At 42.9% G+C, this 14515-nt stretch overlaps 1 protein-coding gene across 4 annotated transcripts in view; it reads left to right on the forward strand.

The window, feature by feature from the left end:
- The window catches only part of LRRC3B (leucine rich repeat containing 3B), a 101334-nt gene that overhangs the window by 14475 nt on the left and 72344 nt on the right, over positions 1 to 14515 (forward strand). For 2 of the 4 annotated variants that reach the window (XM_028490350.1, XM_007102244.2), the window contains exon 1: positions 10832 to 10988. The exons of the other annotated variants lie outside the window; for them this stretch is intronic. The gene's annotated coding sequence lies outside the window, so the exon portion shown is untranslated. Of the gene's footprint in view, positions 1 to 10831; positions 10989 to 14515 lie in introns of those variants that run through there. 4 annotated transcript variants of the gene reach the window in all.

The following is a 14515-nucleotide window of genomic DNA, read 5'->3' on the forward strand; positions in this document are numbered from 1 at the left end:
CACATCCGGAGCCTGTGCTCCGCAATGGGAGAGGCCACAACAGTGAGAGCCCTGTGTACCGCAAAAAAAAAAAAAAAAAAAAAAAAAAAATTATGTAGGATTACAAAGAACAAAAAAAAAATACACAAACACAATGATTGACACAGAGCTTACAAATGTATGCGTCACCTATATCACTGCCCAATCTGTCAACAGTATTTTAAAAATTACTTTAAATAACACACTTTAATAGTTAGCTTAACCATCAGATGTGTCTGAACTTGCCTGTTATAGACTTGCAGCCCACATGCCTCTCATATTTCAAAAGACAGTGTTAACTTATGAAGAATTAAAAATTCTCATTTGAACGGTCCAGTTTTGCGAAACTCTAACAAATAATTTAAATGGCTGATTTCTTCCCACGTATTCATGAAGGACAAGCAGGTGTAGACACATAAGACTATAAAGCATCCTAGTTGTCTGGTCGCCAGGTGGAGAATGCACCTTCCCTGTTTTGTAGCTGAACAGTGACCAGATTAGAAATTGACTAAGAGTTGCCTCTGTATAGTATGAGGGGCTATAGTCAGGAAGAATTAACTACCATAAAGTTATGATGCACATAAACGATATTTCAGGATTTCTGGAACAACTGTGTTGTCATGTGGAAAAAAGCTGTGATTTTTTTTACTGCTCATGTCACAGGTACCGATAATACTAATGTAGTTTGTTGCTTGCCTTGAAATTTGAAGGAAATGCTAAATTCCAGTTGGAGATCAGTGGAGAAAAAAAAAATCAGAAAAGACCTTCCACGGTTGTGGATCCCTTGTATTCTAGCTATGGCCACAATATAGGAAGGGGTAGGGCATGGACCCTGAGTTAAAAACCTCTGTCTCAAGGTGTGAGTAAACACCTGATAACAAACAAAGCAGTTTTCAGATGGATGAGACCCATTAGAAGGGATTATAAAAGAGTGTCATTTTCTGTTTGGTAGTTAATCTAACAAACATGGCTAAGGAGTGTGGCTGGCCTCATCACTGGTCCCTGCAGAGAGACACGCCATTGATTGGATCTAAAATAGTGTTGGGTCTTCTTTGAGAGTGGGGAGTATAATATTTTGAATATTTTCATCAGTGTTAATTCTTAAAACGTTTGGGGGTGGTTTGAAATAAGCCAAAGTTGTTTGAAGTAAGGCTGTTGAATGCAGAGGGTGATCAAGGTGTGTAGACACCAGAGTGGGACTTGAAAATCCCAAGGTTTCTTTTCAGAGGGAACTCGCCAGCTACCCTGAAGGCTGCTCCATCACCGGTGGAGGTGGGGTAGGGAGATCCAGAAAAGACTGTGTTTCTAAAATGATAGCATCTTTGGAGTCAGCCTTTGGTCCTCTGGGGTGACAACTTTATACACGCACTTCACTCTATAGAGTAACGTTCCAAGACGGTTTCAAAATATTTAGTGACAATATTCAGTGTCACTAAGTGTCATTGAATTGTGACAGTGACACTAAGACAGTTTACACAGTCTTGACTAGAACTGCACTGTCCAGCAGAAGCATAATGCTAGCTACCTATGCAATTTCATAGGTAGCTACACTACACATGTAAAATATGCAATTTCAGCTTTCCAGTAGCTACACTATACATGTAAAAAGAAAAAGGTGAAATTAGTTTGAATAATATATTTTACTTAACCCAGTATCTCCAAAAGTATCATTTAAACTTAAAACCAACTTAACATTTATTAAATATTTTTCACACTGAGTCTTTGAAATCTCGTGTGTATTTTATACCCACAGCACATTGCACTTTGGACACTGAATTTTCATCAGAAACACTTGACCTATATTTAGATTTCATAAAATGTACTGTTGAAAAATCAGATTTACATATCCAAGTTGTAGCAAATATACTTAAACGTTTTCCAATAACTGAATGAGTATTAGTTTTTAAACTTTAAATAAATCACAATTAAAATTCAACCTTTAGCTTCTCAGTCTTGCAGACCCCATTTCCAGGGCTGAGTGGCCACACGTGACTGCTGGTTACCGTATTGGATGGTGCAGGTCAAGACTGTATGGGGCTATATATACAGTAGGACCTACTATATAGCACAGGGAACTCTACTCAATACTCTGTAATGGCCTATATGGGAAAAGAATCTAAAAAAAGTGGATATATGTACGTGTATAACTGATTCACTTTGCTGTACGCTGGAAACTAATACAACATTGTAAATTAACTATACTCCAATAAAAATTAAAAAAAAAAAACTGTATGGGACACCACTGGAGAGAAATCCATAGGCACCAAGCAGACAGTCAAAACTCATTGGCAGGGCTTCCCTGGTGGCACAGTGGTTGAGAGTCCGCCTGCCGATGCAGGGGACGCGGGTTCGTGCCCCGGTCCGGGAAGATCCCACATGCCGCGGAGCGGCTGGGCCCGTGAGCCATGGCCGCTGAGCCTGCGCGTCCGGAGCCTGTGCTCCGCAACGGGAGAGGCCACAACAGTGAGAGGCCCGCGTACCGCAAAAACAAAAACAAAAAAAACAAAAAAAACCCAAAACTCATTGGCAAAATTACGGAGAGAGGCTTGTCTTTGCAGTTGTCCGTCCTTTCTGTGAATCAGTCCTATTAGTCTTTTTGTTAATACAGTATTTTTCCAGAAGCTCCTGATCTTTTCTTTAGAATCTTTCATATGACACTCGCCCCCCGCAAAAGGGCGTTTTCTTAGGACTATTGATCCCCTCCATCCAGGGGCATCCTATGGCTTCTGCCTCCTAGAAGGAAGGTTCAGGGTTCAGGGTAGGTGATTAGCTGGAGACAGGAACCTCATGCCTCTGCCCCAGGTTCTCAAGACTGAGAGTACAGTTTTCTACTCTGAGCCCCACTGGATGTCCAGTACCTCTGATTCTGATTCTGAAAAATTGGGGTGGAGCCCAGGAAACTGCATTTTTATCAAGTCTTCCTTGCTCTCCCTACCTTCCCCCACCAGGTGACTCAGACAGCTTAATTTAAGAACTGCTGACCTAAGCATCCTTCCTCCCACATATTCTTTTTGCTAGTGATTCATAATGTGTGTTCTGAGGACCCTCTTCATCAGAAGGCCCTGTGTCTCCTTAAACTGAAGAGTTGTAGGCCCTGTCCCAAACCAGCTAAATCAGAATATCTGAAGGTGTGACACTAGGAATTGGCATTTTTAACAAGCTCCCCAAGTAATTCTTATGCCTACTAAAGTTTAAAGACTTTAAACCTTATGCATTGTGACCACCTAGAGGGGTGGGATAGGGAGGGTGGGAGGGAGACACAAGAGGGAGGGGATATAGGGATATATGCATACACACAGCTGATTCACTTTGTTATACAGCAGCAAGGAACACACCATTGTAAAGCAATTATACTCCAATAAAGATGTAAACAAACAAACAAACCTTATGCAGACCTTCCTGCTTAGAAATTTGGAATTCTTCAATTCCATCCTTTCTCATTCACCCTTCCCCAATGTCTGACCTTTAGAAACCCACTTGCCATATTTACTCTACCTCCCCTGTGTTAGAGTTATTTAACGAATATGCATTTGTTCCATGGACTGGGGAAAGAAAATATAGATCATGAGATCCTGTCTCTGACTGCAGAGAGCTTGCAGACATAGGAGGGAGAAGCAGATTTATGGAAAACTGAGGTCATAAAGCACTACAGGTGGAGCGCCACATATATGTGCTGGGCACCTTGAGGACACGAAGAAGACAAGAGTCATATATGCACCTGGGTCGGGAGTTGATGAGAATGGCTTCAAAAGGGCTTCAGAGACCTGCTACCAACCACGGTTCTTGGCCTCCTTAATCAGTAGAAATTGATCAGAGGCCAGATGAGAAATCCAGGCAAGGCTTCACTGGGGCCCCTGCTGCAGCAGAGGGGAGCGAGAACAAGTAACAGGTTCCCTTGCTTGCTCCCTGACGGGGGTGGGGCGGGGGAGCTGGTTCCTTATATGGGGTGAGGAAGGGGCGTGTCCAGGGGTGGGGCCAGAGGTGTGGCTTAGGTGGTCTGCCCACCCCCTTTTGGTGGTGTGGTGTGCAGGGGGCATGCACAGTGCCCTGCTTTTGCTCCCGGCTCTTCAGAAGTGGCAGTGGCTTTTTTGGGGTTTTTTTTTTTTGGTCTTTTTGTATCTTTTTGTCCATAATATGCCCCAACTGCACATGCCACAGAGCTGTCCAGTCTGATGCTGTGGCTTCACTTCCGCTGCCATGGTTCACACAGATTTCTGCTCTGGTTGACCTTCACTTGAAACCCACAGGCAAGGGAACTCTGGAGAACAAGGCCAAACAAAGCAAAGTCACTGCAGCTCCTTGGGACTCCTGTGCTGGGGTTGCCTCCATGCAGGAGGGAGTGGGGTGATGGGTGGGATGTCCAGCCTCGAGGGCCCTGCTAAATCCATTAGGACTTTACCTCTGGATAGCAATGGCTTATACATCGGAGGTGTGACCTGATAAATGAATTTTCTTTACGAGAATAACTCAGGCAGTGGTTCTCAAATTTCTGGCATCAGAAACATTTTAGACTCTCAACCATGATGGAGGATCCCAAAGAGTTTTTGTTTACATGGGTTATATTATCCATATTTACCAAATATGCGAAATTAGAAGTTAATACTGAGAAATTTTAAAAAAGTTTGCTAATTTATTAAAAATAACAATAGTAAGCACATTTTGTGTTAACATAAAAGCAATTTTTTGGGAAAAATAATTTATTTTCCAAAACAAAAATTCAGTGAGGAGAGTGGCATCATGTTACGTTTCTGCACATCACATTAATACCTGATTCCCGCACCTGCTTCTGTGTTCATTCTGTTGTGATAGCCCATGGCAGAAAACCTTGGGAAAACCCCAGTCCATTTGTGATAGGTGAAGAGCAGAAAAGACAAGTCATGTCTTTAGTGTCTTGTCTGTGGTATTATGGAAATAGTCTATATCATAACTGGAGTCAAGTCATATCTACAGAATTATGGAAGGAGTCTTATCCTCATCGATCCCTGGGAAGGGCCTCAGGAACCCCCCAGGAGTTCCTGGACCACGTTTTGAGAGTCATTGGTGAGGAGGGTGTCTTGGTGAGCAGGCAGTATGACCAGGATACGGGAAGGAGACCTCGTAACAGTGTCAGGAGAGGTGAGGGAGGGCCTGCATCAAGGTGTATCAGCAGGGATGAGAAGGGAGGGTGAGGGAGAGATGCTAAGGAGACAGATGCCACAGAACCAACCACGTGGATATGGGGATGAAAGAGGGGAGAGGCTCTGAGGATGTCCTGGGTCAATGGTGATCCACTAGCTGCTGGTATCCAGCCCTGAGCTGGCCAGGCCTCTGTTCCTCAGGATCACAGCTGAGGGGGAAGGGAGGTGTCAGGTCCAGGCCTAGAGTAATTGTCTGCAGGTCTAAAGCTGCCTTCTATGGTATGATTATACATTGGCAGGAATGTATCTTCTAGGATGGGCAGAGTTCCTGAAAGCCTTCCAGGCTGCGTGGTTCATGTATGCAGGGATACAGGGAGAGAAGGCTGTGTGGTGAGTAGCAAAGATGACAAGGGTTGAGGTTTGGGGAACGCCCTTCTCTTTGGGACTGGATGCATTTGTGGTGAAAGAGCATTCACAAGGCACTCAGGAAGCCATAACGTGGTTTTACACAATGTAAGTGTGTGTGTGCATGTGTATGTGTATATGTGTGTTCTATATATATGTGTATAAATACGGTTTTATATATGTATATGGTGTGTATGGTTTTATATATTAATAGCTATATAGGCTCAGGGAGCTGCATGGGGAATTCCGGGGGATGAAATGAACTGGCCTGGGCATCTGAAGCTGTGGATGAAGGTCCTGGTTTACCACCAACTCCCAGTGTGACCCTGGACAACCCACTAGGCATCTCAGGGTCTCGAGCTCCTTGTCTGGGAAACGTAGAGGGTGTGAAACATAGGATCGTGTGGTCCAATCCTGGTATTTTACAGACCACAAAGAGTGATCTTCTGGAGGACACAGCGATTCCATCAGTGTCAGCATTTGCTCGAGTAATGTTTTCCTGGCCCCGTTTTCAATCTCACCTGCTGAGAGGTTGGGAAATGAACAGAGAAGCAATCCATCTGGTGTCAAGGGACAGCAGCTGTGTCTCTCAGGAGCTGCAGGTCTTGTCATTGGTTTGAATGTGGTCCCCTGCTTGGCCTGGCAACCTGGCCCCCTCTTGTTTCCTTAGTCCTTGAGAAAGCCTTTTGTGCTAATTCTGTCCACACGCGTGTGCACACAGAGCAGTTTGACCCTACTCTGCTCAGTGATTCCCCAAGTGTGCAATGGGAGGTGGTTTTAGATGTGCACAGATGGTATTTATGTATACTTTGATAGTATAGAAAAATAGAGCAAGCATAGCAAAACCATTTATATTGGTATTATTTCATAGACTAAGAAAGAGTTTAAATAAGTAAATTGAATTTTAAAAAGATTGCATAAATGCTAATGCAGGAAAAACTTGGATGTACAAAATTCTTTTTTTTAAAAAATTAATTAATTTATTTATTTTTGGCTGCGTTGGGTTTTTGTTGCTGCGTGCGGGCTTTCTCTAGTTGCGGCGAGCGGGGGCTGCTCTTCGTTGCGGTGCACGGGCTTCTCATTGCAGTGGCTTCTCTTGTTGAGGAGCACGGGCTCTAGGCGCCTAGGCTTCAGTAGTTGTGGCACACGGGCTCAGTAGTTGTGGCTCACGCGCTCTAGAGCTCAGGCTCAGTAGTTGTGGCGCACGGGCTTAGTTGCTTCACAGCATGTGGGATCTTCCCGGACCAGGGCTGGAACCTGTGTCCCCTGCATTGACAGGCGGATTCTTAACCACTGTGCCATGAGGGAAACCCTGTAGCAAAATTCTTGAAGGTAGGATGTGAGTGACTAATATGTGAGTAACATTAACTTAATCATATTAATGAGGCTTTTAACAAATTCAGAAAAGGAGATGGTCTTATCAGGTGATCCCTGATCCTGATACCTGTGTTGGAAGTGTTTTTATTTTTCATGGGTTTGGTATTTCAGCCTAAAAATTCCTTCTGGGGACCTGAGTTTTTATGTCTACTTTATATTGGTCATGTTAGGTACTTAAAATGTTAGATTTTAACCTGGATTTAACTAAGGGAAAGAATCAGGCAAATTAAAATGAAGGGAAATTCTGTAAAACGACTGACCCTGTACTCTACAAAAATGGCAATGTCAGAAACACCACCCCTCTCCAAAACAAACAAAAAGAAAGCCATGGCCTGGGGACCATTCTAGACTAAAGGAAACTAGAGGTTTGACAACTAAATATAATGCGTGATCCTTGATTGGACCCTGGATCAAAAAAATAAGAAGTTATAAAGGACATGTTGGGACACTTAGGGAAATTTGAAAATCAACTGCTTATTAGACAAGAATAGAGTTATCGATTTTAAATTTCCCAAGTGTGATAATCGTCATATAGGGAACTATTCTTTGTCTTAGGGGACTCACGGTGAAGTACTAAGGGATGAAGTACATTAATGTCTACAACTAACTCTCAAGTAGTTCAAGCCAAAATATACATACATTCACATATACCCACATGCATACATAATGCCCATATACACACGCAGATACATACACACAAAAACACACATGTGTACGTACAGACATAGACATGCAGACATACCTGCCCATATACACACAGAGACACACTTATGCACATACATAGACATGGACATACCTGCCCATATACATAGACACACATGCATACTTTCACACATACACACTCACATATGTGCTAGGAGAGGGAAAGCAAGTGTGACAGAAAATTAACAGTTGGCTCATCCAAAGTGCCCATTGTGCAATTCTTGTACCCTTTTCATAGATTCAGACTTAAATTTTTTTCAAAATAAAAAGTTGCAGAAACTATTAGACTTTGTGAAGTAGAGAAATCTCAGCGATAATCTAAGACTTTCATCAAGTAGATCAAGACGTAAGTGTTGAGAATGTGAATAACAGTTTCTAGAGCTTACTACTCTTACCAAACCAAACTTGGGTCCACTCACCCGCACACAGTAAATCCAACCTACTGACACCAGGTTGTGGTGAAGAAAGTACAGCATTTATTGCAGGCACCAAGCAAGGAGAACAGGCAGCTCTTGTTCAAAAGACCTGAGCTCCCCAGTGGCTTTCACGGAAGGGGTTTTAAAGGCAGTGGGAGGGAGGGGGCTGTAGGTGCGTGATTAACTTGTGCCCAGTTCTCAGACTGGTTGGCATCAAGGTGAAGTTTCAAGAATCATTGACCTTCTGGTTTCAACCAGTCTGGGGTCTCTGTTCTTGCAGTCAGCAGTTTTCATCTGGTGGGTTCTGCTTCCTGTACAAACAACTTAGGAAGGTGTGTCAGGCCTTTATCTATAGCTTTCAGGGAACTGGGAGTTCGGTGACTCTGCGAAGTGGCGGATTTATAGTCTAAAGCGTTACCAGTTCCCCAGCCCAACAGCTATTCTTTGTTTCTCCATCTTCACGTTTCCCATCATTAACTCTCGATTCAGCCTTTTACTTCAAAAGACAAGGAAACAGGGGCTTGTGCATGGTTTCACTAAGGAACGTGCTTCCATAGTGCATAGACCTACAGCTGCTCCACAGCTAAGATTCCCTCCTCTGAGTAACCGTTAGACATTGTTGGTCTCTGATCAGCAGAGCCAAGGGTGGTTCACGGTGACTGCCTGGATTCTAGTTTGCACAGGCTTTACTATGACCGCTGATCAAACAACACTGTTACGTACAGAATAGCCTCTGGTATAATACGAATTTTGTGAATTCAGAAGTCCTTCACTAAATACTCATCAAGGACTTCCATGCTCCAGGCATTGTTCCTCGGGTCTCATGGAAGACCTTTGAGACCCTACTTCTCATGGAAATTGTGCTCTGGGTTGGAGGGATAGAAGTAGCTAAGCAAGGAATGAGATGGACTGGGTGATTTCAAAAATTGCTAAGTCTTGTAAAGAAAAAGACAATCATGAGGGTAACAGGACAGAGAGTGATGAGGCAGGTGCGACAGGATAGTCATGACGTGAAGGCTTCTCCAAGGAGGTGACCCATCATCAAGCTCACGAGGAAAAATGTTTTATTTTATATGTCTCTGTTATTGACTCCTCATTCCACCAGACTTCAAGTTTGCCCTTGATGTCAAAGTCAAGGATCTTCTGAAACCTGAGTGCCTGCCGGGCTGCCATGGGGTCTGTGCGTCTGGTTTATCCATGCCAAGTGACTGCAGGGTATGCTCGTTTCCTCGTTCTCTTGTTTGATGAAGGCGGATGTTCTCTGTGCACTTTTCATCTTTATGATGGACTTTTAAGGAAGTTAAATCTAAAACCCACAGAAAGCACGTCGTTTGCTCACACTGACACATGGTGATGAAAGTGAGTTATTGTCCCCGAATAATGCTGCAGGAAGTCTTCAAACCAGCAGTTTTCAGGAACGCCGCACTGGCACCCCTCTGAATTACTAACTGCTTTTGCTAATTCACTATGACAGGTTTCTAAAGCAATTCAAGTTCATGTAAAAGCGGTGACAGAGAGATTATTCAAACTTGCGTAAAGGAGGGTGGAGGAAAAGAACTATATGACATTCTCCTTGTAGCACCAAGCAAGATCCATTGAGATTCATTTCCTGGAGGCATTAAATATGTTTTATTTTTTCCTTTTCAACCACCTTTCCAGTTTCATCTGATAATTATATTCTATCTGCAGTGCTCGAATTTATCCCAGAGCATAGAACCAGTCAGCTGATTCTCTAGCCCGGAGGCCGCCAAGGACAGGAAGTGAAGACAGTATTCCTTAGCATTAGAGAAATTCCAATTTTTAAAACTCAGGCCAAAATTATGTCCCTCATATAAAATCACTCAGGAGATAGGCTGGCGGGTAAAAAAGATCCTACGTAGGATTCAAGATATCTGTGTTCCTTTATTTCCCGTTTCCACCTAGGTGAACCAGAGCTGGCCTTCCGGATGGCAGGGTGTGGGCCATAGCACAACACATAAAGGATCTGGAGTCCGAGAGCCTCGTCCGAGGTCCAGCCCCTCCACTTACAACTGTGAGCTTGGCTCGAGGCCTGGCCCAGAGTAAACACTCAGCAGACATGAACCTGCTTCCCTCCCCCCCACCCCACCCCCCCGGCTTCTTTCTTTATGCCTGGTGGCTCACATTCCCACCCACCTTTCACCATCCACCCGCTCAGCCCCAGCCAGTCTGCTGGCCTTCGTTCCCATGCTTAGCTCTCAGCTCAGACGTCACCACTCAGAGCAGCTCCTATCCTCGATCACACCAACACATTACCCTGATGGGTTTTCCTTATGGCTTCTCTTCCTCCCCTAAGTTATCCTGATGCTTCTTTTGCTGGTTTTGATGATCTTTTCACCCTGAGCTCTGTGGGAGCCGTGGCCTTGACTACTGTGGGTGCACCAGCCCCTCCCTGGCATATACTAGTTGCTCACTAAATATTAGTTGCATGGGAGTTACGGGGGACTCCTTGCGAGATGGAGGAGCCTTGTGGAGACAGTCTGAAGGTCAGATGGTACGAGGTTTCTGAGAGGACTTTAGAAGTTATAAAACTCTATGCAAATAACACATCGTTCAGTCTTCCCTCCCATGGAAGCACCCCTTTTCCGTTGCCCCAAACTAAGGCATACTCTTCATATTCTTGCATTTTCTGTAAAGATCTGGCATTTCTGACACATGCCTTAACTCCTGATACATCTCATTAGCAGGAGTTTCAAATGAAACTCGGAGGAATTTGAAGCAAGAGGAAAAATTCTCCGGCTTGGAAATTGGTCATCAGCAAGCCGTTCCCAGGTGCAGCTTCGGTGCCGGGGAGCACGCAGAGCCTGCAGCATTGCAGTGATACCCAGCATTCAAGCTCCACACAGCTCCCCTGTGCCAAGTTTGTCTTCAAGATAACGGCATCCTGTGCCTAGCTTGGGGAGGAGGAGACAAATGCACAGATTTCAGCTCAGAGGTGAGCACAGCCCTTGTTCCTTGCGTTCCTTCAAGACAGTAGTGCTGTGATCCAGGAAGGCAGTGCTGATCATGAGCCTCTAAGCACATCCTGCCTGGGTGCAGTGTAAGGACTTTTTCTTCCCCATCGACCTACCTTTGTGGAAAATTTTCAACCTTTACCGTTTATAACCTTTTCAGGCTTCAATCAAGATGTAGTATTTAGATTCCATATATATGCGTTAGCATACGGTATTTGTTTTTCTCTTTCTGACTTACTTCACTCTGTATGACAGACTCTAGGTCCAACCACCTCGAGACAAAGTGAGAGAGTGGCATGGACATATATACACTACCAAATGTAAAATAGATAGCTAGTGCAAAGCAGCCTCATAACACAGGGAGATCAGCTCAGTGCTTTGTGACCACCTGGAGGGGTGGGATAGGGAGGGTGGGAGGGAGATGCAAGAGGGAGGAGATATGGGGATATATGTATACGAATAGCTGATTCACTTTGTTCTACAACAGAAGCTAACGCACCATTGTAAAGCAATTATACTCCAATAAAGATGTTTAAAAAAAAAAGATGTAGTATTTTGGCTTTGAAAGAACTTCATTTATATTGTGGAAGGAAAAGAAGGGGGTTTCAGAAATCTCAATCCATGATTCATGTTTAGAAAGATGTGTTTTTTTGGAAGTGTGAAAGTCATTCTGAGAGAGACTGGGTCAGGCAGTGGACAGCGCTGATTTTGGATGGCTAAAGCCCTTGTAGACACAAGGGTCCTGTACCTTTTCCTCTCCCCACTCCCTCTCAGGTTTTCCAGGAAATGAAAAGGGATTCAAGTTTCGGTGGAAATTGGAATCTCTAGTTTAAAAAAATGAAAACAAACCTTGAATTTGGGGAAAAAAATTACTTCATCTGTGGCTCTCAAGATGGATAGTCTCCCTCTTTATTGAAGTGTAAAGATTTTGGTAAACTGGGTCAGAAAAGGAAATTGCACATCCACTCTGTTCCTCTCCCCTCCCCAGAGGACCAGATCCTGCCCACCTCCTGGGTCATGCGGTTTCTTTGTCAAACTCCCAGCTTTGTCAAACTCCTCACATAAATGTCCATATCTACTGAAAAAAAAAAGTATATAGCACAAGGATGTTGAAGCTTGATGCAAAAATATTTTAATTATATACTTTTAAATTTTTAATTAGAATGAACAATGCAACACGAAATTTCTTTTTTAGGCAAAAATTTCCCTAGCTTTATTGAGATATAACTGACATATAACATTGTGTAAGTTTAAGGTGTACATTATAATGATTCAATATACGTACACATTGTGAAACGATTACCACAGCAAGTTTCGTTAACACGTTCATCACTTCATATAGTTAAAAAAATTTTTTTTGAGAACTTTTAAGATCTACTGTCTTAGCAGCTTTTAAATATACAATACAGTATTGTTAACTATAGTCACCAGCTGTATGTTACATCCCCAGAATGTTTTCATCTTATAATTGGAAGTTTGTACCCTTTTGAATACTTTCATCGATTTTCCCTATACAATGAGTAAACTTGAAGAATGGACAATATCTGTTCTTAGAATTGAACCTCGTTTTAACAACATCCTGAGCCTAACTTATCTGTAATAAATAACTGAGCATAGGAGAAGTGACTAAATTTTTTATCAGTATCTAGAAATAAATACTTGAACCTTTAAACTTTCTTGACAAGAACCACACTTTCATCTCCTACTAAGTAGAGGCTAAGACTATTACAGTTTACAGATTTTGTCTTACAAACATTACACCATTAGACAGGTAGACTGCCAGTGTTCATGAGAAGCTAAGAGAATCCAGGGACATTGAAGGTCATGGCCATGGCAACACCAAATTTCTAACATGGACTATGCCTTAAAATCAGCAAATTATCTGTAATAAGGATAAATATAGTGACTTTATAAACTCTCTTAAACTTACATTCCTCCCTTAAGTCAACTCATAAATAAGAATGGGGCACTTTTCTCTTCTGGAGAACTTAAGGGTTCTTATATGGAGCTTTAAAGAGGAAAGTTGAATTAATTAGCACAGAAGCCATCACAAATTAAAACAGCTCTGAAATACGGCTCATTCAGAGGATTAAAACACACCTCTTTTTTCAATTGAAGTTACGTATGTTTTCAAGGAAAGAATTAGAAACAGAAGGTAGATCCTAAATTCCTAAGGGACTAAGGGTTTCACATCATCTGACTCAAGGCCAGGTTGTCTTGGGTGAGGCCAACCACCAGATAGAATGTTCCTGAACACTGTGCAAGTGATTCTTTTGCTTGTTTGCTTGTTTTGGAGGACGGAAAGCTTTTTACTGGCTTTTGTGGAGAAACTAACATTTGAGCTCTAACGCTCAAAGAAAATTCTTTGTTCCTCAGACTTCTCTGTATTGCTTCTTCGGGAACCTTTAGGTCAGAACATTTCATCTTTGATTCAGAATATTGCATCAATGAGTCGAAAGGAACTTTCCTAGATGCCAGTTGTGGGACTATTTTCGCCATACCCTTATCTTCATGGTCTCCAAATTAAAAATAAATTCAGACTCTGAGTTTGAATTTGTGGTGTTTGATCCCTTGTCTAATGTCACATATTTCCATTCTATTTGAAGGAGAATTTCCTCAGTTTGGGCCTTTATCACTTTTTGCCTTTATGTATCCAAATTTGCTCCTTCTTTCCCCCCTTCCTCAGCTCAGTTCTTACTTCGTATTTCCACCAGATTCGGTTTTTTTTAAAATACCACTTTGAGTGGGTTACCTCTTTGCTTAAAGCACTTGGTGACTCTCAGTTGTCTATAACGTCAGATTCCTAAACCCGGCATGCGAGGCCCCCGTGGCCCTATTTTACCCTCCTGATATATTTCATGGTGAATCTCACGTTGGACCGTCATCCAAACTGTCGTTTGACTCTTTAACACACTCTGCATCTTCTCTCTTCTCTTCCTCTTTACTTATCCAAAGCCATTGCATCCTTTTGAGACCTGGGTCAAACACTAATGCAGAAGCTTTCCTTCTCCACCCCTGATTAAAGTAATCCCTCCTTTTAAATAAACTTCTATCTCTTGAATTTATTTGCTCTGTTTTTTTGCCTTTCATAAGCTGTGTCCAAGACTATATGTCTTAGGGTCCCAGACCACGTCTCATAACTTGGTGTACCCTCATTCACTACCTATCTCACCAACTTACACATTGTAAGTATTCAGCAATATCTGTTATTTGCTCTCAAAAGTGAGGTAATGCTCTTTCTAATCAACAGGAAGGCTGGGTGGCTTCCATTTTGAAGGAGTCCAATGAGCTTTTCTGTTGAGCTTCAGCAGTCAGATCACTTTACTTGCAGGATGCGGGCTGCTGTATTCCAGGTTCTGAAAGGTCCATGAAGGAAAGTGTGAAACATATTTGGAAGAAGGGATCCTGCTAGATCTGGAAATGAGGAGAGAGAGAGGGGTCACGCATCTCAGCCCATCGGTGGCATCTCTAGGGGGCCAGTGGGAGTGGCACATCCTGGGGGCAGGTA

This window comes from Physeter macrocephalus, chromosome 1 (assembly GCF_002837175.3).
Source record: "Physeter macrocephalus isolate SW-GA chromosome 1, ASM283717v5, whole genome shotgun sequence".
NCBI lineage: Eukaryota > Metazoa > Chordata > Mammalia > Artiodactyla > Physeteridae > Physeter > Physeter macrocephalus.